Raw genomic sequence first — 15,286 nt, 5'->3', positions numbered from 1 at the left:
AAGAAGAAATATTGCCCATCAGTCCTAATTGATGTTTAGCTATCATGCACATTTGAAATAAATTTATTACTTTGCCTGATCTCAGTGTAATACATTCCAAAGGGGCAAAGAGCTCACAAAAAGTTATGGAATCTCCATCTTCTACACTGAATTGTGCAATAAATTACATATTATTTGGCCGTGAAATTCACAAGCCATAGAAACCACGCCATTAGCAATGTATACAGTGGTAAACAGCAGGTAATGAGAATGATATAAAACAAAACAGACTGTGTATGTCGGCACTGCTGCCAATAAAACAATCATTAAATGCATTCATATGCATCTACGCTAGGTAAGCTCTTTAGGGCAATTGCTATGAGTTCTACATACCTGTCAGGATATTATATATAGCCCACTTTCTATGGCGTTTATTCAAAGACTCTGAGAAAGGGTTACTCTGGGTAAATTCAGACCTTTTCTCAATATAGAATTCGGTCAACATGCATTCTGAACAGCAAAATTTCACAGTATTTTCCTACACTAATTGCCACCTCAGCAAATGCAGGATTAAGTATAATGGATTATAAGAAGTTAGAAAGGAAAGATGGAAGAAAAGAAGGAAGGTAGAAAAAAGGTGGGTATGGAGTACTTCAACATTTATGTAAAGAGTGGACCTAAAACTAACCTGAGGTTTCCCTGAACTATTAGCATACGCTATAGAAACTTAAATGACAAAATAAAAAAAAAACAGCAAGGGAAACTCAAAGATTCTTTGTTTTTTCACTTTACTGCATACACACCTACACCTTAAACAATCTATATGCTTATATCCAATAAGAGAGCATTGTTTTGCAAGGCTATTTGGGTTCTATCAGCATGTAACGGTCGGACAACTCAACTTTAGCAGAGTTAGGCTTCAGGTGAATAATTGCTTCTTTCAGGTTGCGAGCATTTGAATTTTCCAGAAATGTTTCCCAAAATATGAAAACTAAAAGAAGGGTCCTAGGACAGCGTCCTTTAGAAGTTTTATATAGTATCAAGGCTTTTGGAGGAAGAGAATCCTTGTCGATTATCAACACAATGATTCCAAGCAGGTCAATTTTTGCTGAGAATATTATATAACAGAACCCACTTCACCTCCATTATACTGACAATGATCTTCCTTACTTCAACCTTGTGCTTCTTAGTAAAGTTGAAAATACTGAGCCAAGAACAGACAGTGACAATGCCAGAACAGACAGTGACAATGCCAGAGACTCAGCTGTACCTATAGGTGCCTTCAGACACCCAGGCTAAACTCCTGGTTTAAAACATCCCAACATGAATGCATCTCAAAAACCATATGCTGAGCAAGTAACGCCAGATCAAAAGGGCACCCACTGTATTATTCAACTTACATGAGATTCTAAACTGGGCAAAAGTCATCTCTAAAGATAAAAAACAGATCCGTGGTTGCCTTGGGGTGGGAGATGGGGATACTTTTGCAAAAGCCTAGGAGGAAACTTTCTAGGGTTTTAGAATTGTTATCTATCTTTATGGGGGTGGTAGTTAAACAAATGTATACATTAATTAAAAGTCACTGAACCGTTGACTAAAAATGTCTGCATTTTATTGTATGTAAATGATACCTTAATAAGGTTGATTACAAAATGAACCAAAACCAAAACAAAGCAGAAGAAAAACCTCTCAAGACCTCAAAGGAAATACACTGTTTTCTTCCAGGGTACCAGATTGGAAATGAGGCATTGGTCTGTTCTACCCTCAGATTATCCCTAGGATTATCTAGTCTATTTTAAAGCACTAGAGTCCCCTATCGGGAAAACTCACCCCATGTTTAATTACTTTGATTTCTTCTCTGCCTCTTCTCCCAACACAGTGAAGCCATTCACGGAAGGAAAACCAGCTTTTTCCAACTTTGCATCAGCACATATTCTTTCCAAAGCTATTATTTATGGAATGGAATTTGGCTACACTTTGTAAAAATCTAGTTTTTCGGCCTTACAAATCTTAACAGTTAACCTATTGCCTCCACTGGAATTTGCAAAAAAGATTATTTTGAAAAGGAATAGCTGAGACTTGACATTTTTTTGTGTGTGTGATTTTCTCTTCCCCTAAGAGAGAAGTGAGTAGGAATGAGAAACACATACATAAAGAAAAATAAATTATCTTGCTGCCTTTGCATGGTTATAATTTATAGGAGGCCCTTTTCAACAATAATCTATTATCAGAATCAATAAAATACAATCTCCATGAAGGCCAGGCCAGGATATTTGTCTCTTTTTCAGCAGATTGCAATACAAACCACATTCATGGATATGCTTCTTGATGATCTTTGTAATACTGGAACAGTTGCCCATTTCCTCATGCCTCTTCACCTTAACTTCAACCTGGTTTTTCACTGATGACCTCACATTTCCTTCTCTATCACTTGGTTGTGGGCCTCTTTTCCAACTCCAACTCCAACTCGCATTTCACTCTGGCACCAAAGGAAGACTCACACCTTCCTGCTTTTTAGTGATACCTCAAGGTCATTTCCATATTGTGATCACCCTGAAGAATAGCCAGACAATTGTTATTTCAGAGCCATCTGACAGTTTGTAGCTCTAAAAATTAACTAAGGACCGCATTTGTCAAAAATATCCTAGTTTAAGATTTTGGTAATACAGCAACAGTAATTCTGAAGTCATTTATGACAATCAGTGTGGGAAGCACCCTCCTTCAGGAAGATCCTTTGCCATACAATACTCTTTTCCTGTCTGGTAATAAGGAAGCATGGCCGTGGAAAGTAACCTTTTGTGGAAAGAAATACTTGGCTTTGAGAAGGCTTGAAGTTCATACATTTTTCTTGAATTAGATTCCCCATTAATTACTTTATCCACAAAGAGGTAATTATCAGAGTTATGTAAGCAATTAAGGAGAAGCTACTCCACATTCTTTCAGCTTGTTGACCTTTCTCACTTTATTTCATGTGGCTATCTGAAACATCAGTGATTTACATGCCTTTCTTTTTTTTTTTAACAGATTTCTGTGTGTGTGTGTCCCCATGATGAAAACATCATTAAAGTAAAATATCATGAATAGACTCTTAAGAAGCAGAGTCTACTTAAAGTCCTGGAAAATATGAAAGCACTAATATTCATGGACAACTCTACACTCTGAAAGTTACTCCAAATTTTGTTGATCTCTCTTTTGTCTAGGAGTTTTTCAAATTTTCTACCATGATCATTTGTTAGTTTTATAATTACATAATAAAGGCATTACATCATACAATCTTTTGTTATCCATTGCAGTTTTAAAACTATTCCTTTCCTTGTCCTCAACAGATATGTCATAGATTTTTCGTACACAAGCAAAGACTTTCAACATAACAGTACTTTATAGTGAGAAGAACTATACTGAGCTATCTCTATCCTAAGACAATGCACTAGGAAAGCACTAGGAATTCTTAAGCACTAAGAATACAGAGACGATCAAGGGGCAAGTTCCTTGCCTTCGAGTATACATGATCATTATAGCAAATGCTTAAATAGCACTTAGTACCACAGCAGTCTTATTATCCTCCTTTTTAATAGGTGAGCAGAGGAAGCCACAGGGAAGTCATAGGGTAAAGCCAGAATTTGAACCTAGGTAGACTAGTACACTCTCCACGGCTTTAACTACTACATTAAAATATATATATATATAACTCCAAGTATTCCAAAGTTACAAAACACTTATCTACCAAAACTCAAAAAGGAGCACACAAACTTGCATAGAAAATAAACATGTGGGCTTCCCTTGTGGCACAGTGGTTGAGAGTCTGCCTGCCTATGCAGGGGACACGGGTTCGTGCCCCAGTCCGGGAAGATCCCACATGCCGCGGAGTGGCTAGGCCCGTGAGCCATGGCCGCTGAGCCTGCGTGTCCGGAGCCTGTGCTCCTCAACGGGAGAGGCCGCAACAGTGAGAGGCCCGCATACCGCAAAGAAGAAAATAAACATGTAAAAGTTCATAAATAAACCACAATATAACCTGCTCCACATAATATACTGACTGCAGTGTCCTGGGCCTCTCCCATCCTTAGGTAGCCAGAAAGTACAACAAAATAATACTTTTCACCTTTGGAAGCCACACCATCTCTCATACCAACCAACCAGTTACTTCCTTAGAATTGGAAATTAACCTGAATATCATAAAATATATATATATAGCATTAGTGATGTAGAATCTTTGTTTAAAGACAATAACTTCAATAGCAGAGGGAACGTTACCACTGCAGGCTTCCGATAACCTCTATATTTCTCAGATTTCATGCTAAATCATAAAATGCCATATTGTGTCTGAAGCTATTTTTTCAATAGTCCATTTTCTTAAATGGACGAGCAAAGCCGTAAATACTGAGGAACATTTTGGCTCCCAAATCCTAAAGCCATTCTGATTATGCCTGGGTGATCATGGGGACGTCATCGGAACTACCAGAGGACTGGCTGAAATACCAGTGTTCTGGCCAGCTTACAAATTAGAAATTATACAGAATCCAATTTTATTTTTTTGTTAAGTAATTCCTATGAGGCTTTTAGGATGTCAGTGTAAAGTCCTTTCATGTGTAATCTTTATCCATTAGATAGGGAACAATGCCAATCCCCGTCATAAATACTTTCACAACCTGACACTGAAAATCCATTGCAGGGCATAGGACCTGCAAATAGGATGTGAATCACACACATCCACTCATTCAGACAATCCACAAATATTCATTTTTAAGTCTACTATATGCCAATAATGTACCGGCCTCTCAGATGCTAAACCATGCTAAATGCTGAAACAGACATACTCAGTTTGGGCCCTCCTGGAACTTATTACCTACACAAGTGCCTTCGTTGTAAATGGTCAGGACTCAGCCAATGCTATTATCATCAGCAGGTGACCAAAGGATAGAGCTTGCTTCCCTTCAGAGGTACAAAACAGTTCTTACACCTGAATGGGATGCAAAGAATAATCTGACTTCTGTTCACCGGGGCATGAATTCAACTGTCCTTGCAGAAGAGATAACAGATGGTGTGAACCCCAGATCTAAGAAAAGGGCCAGGCACACGATAAGTATTCAGCTTTCAAAAACAAATGAACAATCACTTCCTCTCCTAGATCTTTACACCCTTCCTCTGTTGGCTACTTTCTCTCAGCTTATAAACATCCTCAAATATACCCACTTAAAAAAACTCTCAGACCTATGATTCTTTGGATATTCTTGTGGATAACCGAAGTCTCTACCATGCCTTCAAACACCTGTCCTCCCAAAAGCCCACATCTGTACCTTGGGCCCAGACCTATCTACCAGGCCCCTCTAAAGCACTGAAGATGAAGTAAGATCCTCTCGCCACCCCCAATCCCTTTCTACTGTGCTCTGTATCTCTCAAAAAGATGCAGCTGTAAACTGTCACCCACGCTTGCTGCCCTCCCTTTTCTAACTGGTCACCAGGCCTCACCCATTCTCTCTCAGATCTGCAAAACCCGGTCCCACCTTTTATAACTTAAGTGGGACCCTTAGATTACAATTCACCCTGCACCCAATCAACTGCCTTCCACATGGAGGTCCAAGTGAGCCTCTAAACCAGAAATCCATTTCACTGTTCTTTGGTGTTTCCCGCAGCCTTCAGGATAAACATCCAAACTTCTGACAGGACAAACAAGGCGCCTTTCTGTTGGGCCCCACTAAGTTTTCAGTATCGACTCTCATTTCTTTCCCAAACCCTGAGTTCCAGTCCTGTACATTAGTTTTGCCATATTTTCTTACATTTCTCAAACTTCAACACACACTGCTCTCTCCTGCCACCCCAGGAGCTTCTACATATCCTTAGAAAGGACGGCACTTCCTCCAGGAATCCTACCCTGAACTTGCCCTTCCAAGTTTCTGTGCTCTGCAAAGGGGAAAGATGGCAGGTTGGGATACATTAGGAGTTTGGCATTAACATATTCACACGACTATATATAAAATAATCAACAAGGACTTACTGCGTAGCACAGGGACCTCTACTCCATATCCTGTAACAAAGTGTACGGGAATCTGAAAGAATATGAAAAGGAATGGATATATGTATAACTGAATCACTTTACTGTACACCTGAAACTAACACAATATTGTAAATCAACTATCCTCCAATATAGAATAAAAATTAAATCAAAGAAAAAAGAGATTCTGTGCTCTGTAGCAGCAGAACTCACTTCTTCCAGAGCACTGACTCCTGTGCTTGTGTTTACTTGCTGCCCAGAAGAAGGGGCAGAAGCATGGTCTCCAGCAGCCCTTGGTTCTGACAACTCATTCAAGTGCCAGGATACTTTACCCACATAACCTGCTAAATTCTAAGAACCCACAGAAAGAGTGGTTTTTAATGTCATTTTACAAGTGTGTGGATTGTAGTGCAAAAGAAACCTGTCCAGGCCACAGAGAGTATAAGCTCTGGAATTCAAACCCTAAGCTGCCTTCACACCGGTGCTCTTTCCACTATATATGATACACCTATTGAAAACAATTTTTGTTTTCCTGAGCCCTGTTTGAATGGAAAGGAAATGAAGCTGGGATATATCCATTTCCTAATCGCTTTGGTGTGTACCAGGCAAAGTCATTCAACAGACCAGGTAACATCTGTGCAACAATTAACAATGCTCCAAACTGTGCTAAGTGTTCTACTTTGTAGAGTCTAGAAGCATTAACACAGTGCATCCTTGTAACCGCCACGGAGGCTGGGTCCTGTTACGCCCATGCTACAGATGAGAACACTGAGACCTTGAAGCCTTAAGGCACTCGGCCAGGGTCACCGAGCTGGCAGGAGTCCTAGGCCGCACGCCCCGTCTAGTGCACGCACACCCGGGCACTGGGCACCGATTCTAGTGCCCACCCTCCACCTTTAACCATTTAAAACCCCGCTTCTCAGCGCCCACACGAGGGCCCCTGGAAGCGGGAAGTACAAACCTGTCTCGACAAGCCGTGGCTGGAAGAAGCTCTGGATACAGATCAGGGGCAGAGGGTGCTCAGGAGCGGCGCCCAGTCTACCCGCGGAGGCAGTCGGCGTTAAGTCCAGCAGGCCCTCCCTCAGGGAAGCCCACACGGAGGGCAGAGGCACTGAGTCCTGCATCGCGCACAGGTCCTCAGAGCGCGAGAAGGAGTCGGCCGTGCTGTCCGGGCGCAGCTTCACCGAGTGATCATGGCCTGAGCGCGGCCTCGGGGACGCTGGCTGCAGACAGGATGCCCACACACGCCTGTGGGTTCCGGCTCGCCTCCCGGCCCCTCGGGCGCCCACCGCCCGGCGGCCGCGGCCCGTAGACATAGGGCCACGGGCCCCAGCTAGGCCGGGCCCTCCATGCCGCGGTCCGGAGCCCACACGCGGCCTGGTGTTGGCGCGGGCATCAACTGCCTCCCGAGCCGCGGGGTTGCGGTTTAAGCCTCCGGGCGGGCCCGTGGGGGCGGGGCTCGAAGACTTCTGCGCGCTCGCCGTGCGTCCGCGCGCAGACCCGCCTCCCCTGACGACGCGGCTTGAGGAGCGGTGTCGGCAGCTTCGAGACTACGGCAGCGCAAAAGGTAGGAGGTGTGGAGAATTTGGGGTTTCCAAAAAGCGTTTGCTGACTGATCCAAACAAAAGTGAGACATGGTTGTATCAGCGCATTTTAAAAGTAGTTAAACTCCCTCAAAGTGTCTCTGCTCGCCCCGCCCAGGAGAGAGCGTGAACTCCTTGAGGCACGCAGGAAAGGCTGAGTGAACGTCTGCCTGTGGTCCCTTACCTGGTGCACGGGTGTGTGAATTTCTGCGGAGAGCTCTTAATTTCTGTCGTTTCTGCTGACTTGACACAGTGGTTGGCAAACGGTGACGTGTTCCGTGCATTCAGGACATGATCGTGGTTCCTAATAATCACTTTGTTTTGTCCTGACACCTCCACAGAGAATTTACTACTGAATATCCACTTTAGAGAAGAGAAACTGAGGCGTAGGAAGTGAAGTGACTGAGTAAGAGGAAGGACTCAGACAATTGGTGTTAGTAAATTAACCCTGCAAGGAGGCCGTTAGCCTGCGGTGGCTCTAGCGATGCGGCCGCCTACTTAAACCAACCAAAATCTAAGCCTGTCAGCGCCTCAGGGTGACGAACACCGCTGAGGACACCCAGTCACAAACCACCAACTAGGCGTTAAAGCCATAGCAAATCACTCGTTTCCTTGCTTTGCTTCTGCCCTTTGCCCTTTTAAAATAAACATCTCTGCAGCTCCTGTGGCTGGAGTGCTCCTCACCTCTTCCGCTTTGTGCTGCCTGAATTGAATGTATTTTTGCGCACATAAAGTGTTAAAATTTTAAATATGCCTCAGTTTGTCTTCTAAGATTGGCCGTAGAAGTTGGATTTGTGTCCAGTTTCTAGAGCAGTGATCGTCCTCTGGTCAGGCCTTAGGCGTTACGTGTACAACGTTCCTCTTCTACCACCACCTTCTGGATGGCTCCACCCACTACCAGCTCCCACGCATCAGTTCCCCTAGGTGTGGTCAGCAATGGGTTTTACATGCAGCGTGCTCACATTATAACATCGCAGACACTCCTCCGTCCTCCAGCCAGCGTGTGAAGTGAAACATTACCATTCCTGTTGAAGAGTCTCTGGTGTGACCACTTTCCCAAGCACAGCCACTCCCCAGCTGACCCTGGGTAACCACTCTTCTGAACTTGGTCTCCATCACTGGCATGGATGTCTTTCTATGTAGGCTACATGTTTAAGTACTCTTAAACTGCATATTGTATTCTATTTTGTTTTCTCTTGTTACTTGCTTTATTTAGTGTTATCTTTGCTAGGTTCATCCATGCTGACACGTAAAGATCTGTCTAGTTCATGTACTTTCCTCGCTACGTAGGATTCCCATGTAGGGAAATCCAATAATTTATATGTGCATTTTCCTGTTGATGGACATTTAAATTGTTTCGAATTTTAAGTATGAATTTCTTTTTTAAAAAAATTTTATATCCTTTTTAAAGGTTACTTTACATTTACAGTTATTACAAAATATTGGCTATATTCCCTGTGTTGTACAATACATCCTTGAGCCTGTCGTACACCCAGTAGTTTACATCTCTCACTTCCCCACCCCTGTATTGCCCCCTCCTCCCCCTCCGCACTGGCAACCATTAGTTTGTTCTCTATATCGGTGACTCTCCTTCTTTTTTGTTATATTCGTTCAATTGTTGTATGTTTTAGATTCCATTTATAGGTGATATCCTACAGTGTTTCAGAGTTCAAAAGACTCTCACGACAGAAGCCAAAAGGTAAGAGCCATTTTACATTGATAAAAGCATTTTAACTATGTAGAAGCAGAAAATGAAAAGAAAGAACTTTGCATTACATTTAATAAAAGCTTAGGGAGATCTTTGTGGTATATTAGTGAACTTATTTGTGGAAATTTAGCCATGTACATTGTGTTGGAGAGGCACCAAGAGTTCAAGGACTCTCACATTTTGAGTACACAATTGCCTTACTTGTAGGCATGGTGGCATCCATTTACATAACAATGATTTGGAGGATGTTGTGTTAGTCAGCTCTTGCTCTGATAATGCTTTGGAACAAATCGACCCAAAACTCAGTTCCATAAACAAGAATTTATTTTTCTTGGACCTATTGGCTAGCTGCAGTGGCTCTCTTTTAGACCTCTAGATGGCTGGTTTTGCTCCGTGTTTTGGGTCAGTTTGAGGTCTGTAACACACATGTTCCTCTGGAGCCCAACTGTGAGGCCGCAGCTCCCAGGCCCTGTCTTCTCACAAAGTTCACTGAAACATAAGAGGTGAGCCCAACTGCACAAGCCCATTTAAGGCCTCTGCTGCTCATTGAAGGCCATCATGTCTGCTCACACGTCATTGGCCAAAACATGTCACAAATCTAAGCTGTATTTAGAATATGTGTATTTGTTTAAAGTTGGGTGCCCTCACAGAAGAATATTGCCTTTTGGACAGTGTTACCTTAGCATTTTCATTGGCATTTGCAAACGTGATAAACGCCGTGTGCACTTTTTCACCTTTGAGAACTTTCTGAAATTGTGGGACCATTTCTATTGGAAAAGAAGAAGGTACACTTTAGAACTCAACTCTAGTTATGGCATTGTTGGGAGAAGAATTATTGAGATAAAGTCAATACAAGTGAAAGATTTGGGATCACATATTCATCATTAACATTAGCATTCTACAGAACATTCCTGGAGAATTGTGATGCTTGCTTTATGTGATTTCTATCATAAATCATTAGAATTTGACCAAGACACTTCAGTGAAACATACATCATACAGCACATCGCATTTTAGTTTTTCCTACCACTCCACAACTTATCATCAATACTTCACCATAACTCAGAAACAGAAACAGAAACTGAGTGAGTTCATTGTTAGCAGACGGGCTTCACAAGCAATACTAGTGGAAGTTCTTCAAATGATAGCAGACAGTAACTCAAGCCATACAAACAAAACAAAGAATGCTGACTAGAGCAGTTGTGTAGGGAATTATAAAAGATACTGTAATTTCAAATTTCTTCTCCTTTCTTCTCTTAACTAATTTAAAAAGTAAGTGCCTAAACAATATGACTATATTTGGATTGTTCTCTATATAACATAAAAAAAATCATATATTTGATGATATGGCACAACGAAGGCAGTGAGAACAAAGCTGTGTTAGAATAAAAATGACAGTAGATCATAAGCTGAATCCGCAGGAAGAAAGGAAGAGAACCAGAAATGGTAAATAGATTAACCCGACAAACTCAAAAATATTTATTTGCTCAACTTTCTTCTCTAAGCTCTTTGAAAAAATAAGTTTGTGAGAAGTAATTATTATAATAATATGTTGTTAAGTATGTAACATATATAAATGTAATAAAAACAAAAAAGAGGGGAAGGCATACAGCTCTATAAAAGTACAGTTTCTGTTTCTATCTGGAATGAACCTAGTAAAAATCTGAAGAGATTCTGAGATGTATTCCATAAGCCCTAGTGCAGCCATTACTCAAACAATGTGGTTAAAAATCATTAAAGGAATTACATGTTACAGTAGAAAATATCTACTTACTATAAAAGGAAAATGGAGGAACAATAACAAAAAAGCAAAAACATGAGACATGTAGAAAACCAAAGGTAAAATGATAGACATAAATAAATCCTACCATATCAATAATAAAAACTAAATGTAAATGAATTAAACAATACAATCAAAAGGCAGATATTGTCGAACTGGGTATTAAGGAATGTTTTCTATAGGAGACACTGCTTGGATTCAAAAGTCTAATGTGTACAAAGTAAAAGGATGAAAAAATATACATCATGCAAATAGCAACTGTAAACATTGCTGAAGTGGCTATACTAATACCAGAAAAAATAGACTTTAAAACAAACAAAAAAGTTACTAGATATGAAAAGGGACATTTTATGATAAAGAGAGGGAAGATACAAAAATCTTTAACATATTTGCCCTGAATAAGGTAAAACCAAAATACACGAAGAAGAAAATACCAAAATCCATGAAGAATTGAAGGAAGAAATAGATAATTGCACAACATTAGGTAGAGGCTTCAGTACTCCACAGTCAATAATGGATAGAACAGTTAGGCAGAAGATCAACAACGATATAGAAGAGTTGGACGAGACTATGAATTAACAAGACCTAATAAATGTTTACAGAACACTCAACCAAACAGTAAAGTACTCATCCTGCTCAACTACATGTGAAACGTTTTCCAGCATAGATGACATGCTAGGCTGTAAGAGAAGAGATTGAACCCCACATACATTGCTGGTGGGAATGTAAAATGGTGCGGCCATTTTACAAAACAGCTTGAGAGTTCCTGCAAGTGTTAAACATAGAGTTACCCTATGACCCAGCAGTTCCACTACTAAATATATATCTAAGAGAAATAAAAACTTATGTCTGCACAAAAGCTTGTACGTGAATGTTCATAGAAGCCTATTTCTAAAAACAAAAGGTGGAAATAATTCGAATGACAACTGGATAAATGAATAACCAAAATGTGGAATATCCATACAATAGAATAGCATTCAGCTATAGAAAGGAATGATCTATTGATCCATGTTACAACATGGATGAACCATGAAAGCATTATGTAAAGGAAAAGCAGCCACTCACAAAAGATCACATATTGATCGGTCCCATTTATATGAAATGCCCAGAATAGCAAATCTGTAGAGACAGGAAGTAGATGAGTGGTTGCCTAGGGCTGAGAGGGTTGAGGAGATTGAAAAAAGCTTGTTCATGTGTAATGGGTTTTTTGTGGGGGGACAGAAATCTAAAATTGGATTGTTGTGATGCTTACACAAGTCTTTTAGTGGTTACACTGAGAACCACTGAATTGTATACATTAAAGTGTTGAAATTATGGTATGTAAATTACATCCCAATAAAGCTGTTAAAATTATGATAATTTCATATTTATAAATTTGAAAATTCATCGAAAATGACAAATTCTTTAAAAATGCAAGCTAACAAGACTAACCCAAGAAAGAAAAAATATCTCAAAAACCTATATCTACTGCAAAAGTTGTTTGTATAATTAAGTACCTTTACAGAAAATGATTTCCAGGGATAAATGGCTTTCCAAGTAAATTGTTCCAAATATTTAGGGAAGAAATATTGGTAATCTTACATAAAAATCTTCCAGGAAACAGAAAAGTATATATTGCTCAAAATATTTATAAGGGCAACATAAGCTTCAGCTCCAAACTGAAAAGAATATTACAAGAATAGAATCACAGGCCAGTTTCTCTTTTGAACATGCATGCAAAATGTGTAAACAGAAGCACAAACTGTATCCATGGTATGTAAAACAATCATATATCACAATCAAAGTAGCTTTATTCTAGTAATGCAAGGTTGGTTTAATGTTCAAACATGAAACTGATCCCAGGAATGAATTAGAGTGGGAAAAAAGTCATTTAAAACAGAAGTCTTGGGACTTCCCTGGTGGTGCAGTGGTTAGAACTTGGCGCTTTCACTGCTGGGGCCCTAGGGTCCAATTCCCGGTCAGGGAACTAAGATCCTGCAAGCCATGAGGCAGCCCCCACCCCCCAAAAAAAAGAAAAAAAGAAGACAACCAGGAGAAGCACAAGATTGAATAAACATAACAGATAACACCTTATGAAAAGTAGGTGAAGATTATGGAATATGCTAAAATTTTAAAACAAAAAGAAACATTTAAAGATTCAAGAGGATGTGACAAATATTGTACATAGGCAAAAAATAAAATAAAATAAAATATACGGATGATGGGAGCCCAAAAATCCAGATGCCCATGTCCTGTCTCTGAAGATTCTCATTCAATGTGTTATGGATTTCCTCTATGTTTAAAAACCTACAGGTGTTAATAAAGCAGAAACTAACACACCATTGTAAAGCAATTATACTCCAATAAATATATTAAAACACAACCAAACAAACCTACAGGTGATTCTGATATGATGCACAGACAATGTAAAGCTTCTGCTTTACAGAAAATAATACCAGATTATTTTGTTATTTTATAGTTATAGTAACAGGTTGTACTATTGACCGGTAAGTCTGATGTCAAAATGCACTCCCCACTAGGGATATAAAAGGAACTAATAGTCTCTGCGGCTGCTTGGTGGCAGCATGCATGTATTGCAAGGGCAATTATTGTAGGAATCCAAATGAGTAGAACATTTTAGAATTGGAAGACTACATACAGATCATCTAGTCAAGCTTCTAACTATTATAGTTGTGAAAACTAAGGCCCATATAAAAGAAATGATTTATCTCCAAAGAGCGTTAGTGAAAGAGTATGAAATTAAAAATATCTCTGAACTTTTAATTTAGTGCTGTTTTTATTAATCTCATGTATTAGCTTAAACTTCAGTGTGACAGATTTGGGATTGAATTCTTGCTCAGATTTACTGATTGCGTGCCTTTTAGTAAGTTACTAAAACACTTTTTAAAAAAAAAAAAGATTTATTTATTTATTTTTGGCTGCGTTGGCTCTTCCTTGCCATGCGCGGGCTTTCTCTAGTTGCGGTGAGCGGGGGCTACTCTTTGTTACGGTGCGCGGGCTTCTCATTGTGGTGGCTTCTCTTTGTCGCTGAGCATGGGGTCTAGGTGTGTGGGCTTCAGTAGTTGTGGTTCACGGGCTCTAGAGTGCAGGCTCAGTAGTTGTGGCACATGCTCTTAGTTGCTCCGTGGCATGTGGGAGCTTCCCGGACCAGGGCTCAAACCCGCGTCCCCTGCACTGGCAGGCAGATTCTTAACCACTGCACCACCAGGGAAGCCCTACTAAAACACTTTTAACTTCGCTTTTCACATATGTAAAATGGTGAGTCTTGGCTGATATAGAATATGAGATAACTTAGCACTGTTCTTAACACATACACGTAGTTAACATTTTTTGGCTCTCATCCCTCTTAAACAGCCTCTATCCTCTTAACAATGAAAGTGTGTTTCAGCTAGCAAAGCACCCCAGAGCTGACCACATTCTGGCAAGAGATATAGTATTCTTTTTCTTGCTGGTGGTTCTTTATACCTGATATTTGAACTGCACTGAAACATGAACATCTCTTGTTTATACTGTATCAATGGATTGATGAATTTGATAGATGAATTTTTAAAAGTAATATGCAGGAAAAAAAATAGTAATATGCAGGAATTGAGCTGCCTTACTCTCAAGAAATATAATTCGATAGTGGTGGCTAAAACGATAAACAGTGTTTGGACAGGGAGTCCATATTGAATGTGAACTACCTGTACTCCCATTCGTCTATTAAGAATAAATAGAATCCTTTCAAAATCTGTTTTAAAGCGCAGTTATTTCCTTCTGACTCATTTAAGTTACCTGCAAGAAAAAGACAATCTCCTGAATCCTTGCTTAAAAGGCTTTCAATATAAAGCAGATAATTTTTTGCAACATTTCCCAAACTTTTCATTATCAAATTGGCTGAGGCTTCTCAACGATTATCATTTCACAACAATATCTCCCTTTTCACCTTTTTTAAAAGAATTGGCCTCGTAGATGTGCCCTTAAAACAGAGCTTCACTCTCAACTTATTTTAAATTTTGTATTCAAACGGTATGAAGAAAACAGGATCAGGGAATTCAGCCATAGAAGTGAATGGATTACTGACACATGCTACATCATGGATGCAACTAGGTGAAAGAAGTCAGGCGCGAAAGGCTCTATATTGTATGGTTCCATTTATATGAAATGTCCAGCAGTGGCAAATCCATACACACGGAAAATACTATACATTAGTGGTTTCCAGGGGTTTGGAAGAGAGGGAAATAGGGAATGACTCCTCAAAGTGGGTGT

General features: G+C 40.1%; 2 protein-coding genes across 37 annotated transcripts in view; one reads left to right on the top strand and one right to left on the bottom strand.

Moving 5' to 3' along the window:
* Positions 1-15,286, top strand: part of LOC125961818 (metabotropic glutamate receptor 7-like) — a 411,772-nt gene that overhangs the window by 216,245 nt on the left and 180,241 nt on the right. For 5 of the 35 annotated variants that reach the window (XR_007472841.1, XR_007472833.1, XR_007472832.1 and 2 more), the window contains one exon: positions 3,004-3,252. The exons of the other annotated variants lie outside the window; for them this stretch is intronic. The gene's annotated coding sequence lies outside the window, so the exon portion shown is untranslated. Of the gene's footprint in view, positions 1-3,003; positions 3,253-15,286 lie in introns of those variants that run through there. 35 annotated transcript variants of the gene reach the window in all.
* LOC125961808 (UDP-N-acetylglucosamine--peptide N-acetylglucosaminyltransferase 110 kDa subunit-like) overlaps positions 1-15,286 on the bottom strand; it is a 250,670-nt gene that overhangs the window by 102,852 nt on the left and 132,532 nt on the right. The window lies entirely within an intron of this gene.

Source organism: Orcinus orca, chromosome 17 (genome assembly GCF_937001465.1).
Source record: "Orcinus orca chromosome 17, mOrcOrc1.1, whole genome shotgun sequence".
NCBI classification, from domain to species: domain Eukaryota; kingdom Metazoa; phylum Chordata; class Mammalia; order Artiodactyla; family Delphinidae; genus Orcinus; species Orcinus orca.
The sequence above is the reverse complement of the archived record's forward strand: the minus strand, read 5'-3'. Positions and strand labels throughout refer to the sequence as shown.